Raw genomic sequence first — 690 nt, 5'->3', positions numbered from 1 at the left:
TATATATATATATATATATATTTATATATACACACACACACTCACACACACACACATATATATATATAATATACATGTATATAATATATGTATGTATGTATGTGTGTATATACACTGAGTAGTCAAATGCAGCAGTGCTCTTAACTTTGATGTAAAGTTTGCAAGTTACCTGTGTGGAATTATCGTCTTCATCCCGATTGTTGCAATACGGATGTATCTGTCTGACAGTTCGTGCCTTGATTGTTTGTTTTATTTGCTTGGAGTTTTTTTTTTTATTGTGTTTTTTCAGCATGACATCTATATAGCTGTCCGGCATTTTATCAAGCTATCTGTCTAAATATATGTGTGTGTGTCTGTGTATGTACATATGTATATATGTGTACATGTATAATACATATTTAGATAGATAGATAGATAGATAGATAGATAGATAGATAGATAGATAGATAGATAGACAGACAGACAAACAGATAGATACATATACATAAATATATACATATGTATGTACATAGATATATATACATATATATGTATACATTCATACACGCATACACATGCACACACACGCACACACACACCTTTCTCTATTTATCTCGCTATCTTTTCAGTTGTTTGTGTATTAATCTAGCCATCCACCGATCTAGCTATCCATTTGCATATCTCTGTCTATCTATCTATCTATCTATCTAT

This window comes from Octopus bimaculoides, chromosome 6 (genome assembly GCF_001194135.2).
Source record: "Octopus bimaculoides isolate UCB-OBI-ISO-001 chromosome 6, ASM119413v2, whole genome shotgun sequence".
Classification (NCBI taxonomy): Eukaryota; Metazoa; Mollusca; class Cephalopoda; order Octopoda; family Octopodidae; genus Octopus; species Octopus bimaculoides.
The sequence above is the reverse complement of the archived record's forward strand: the minus strand, read 5'-3'. Positions refer to the sequence as shown.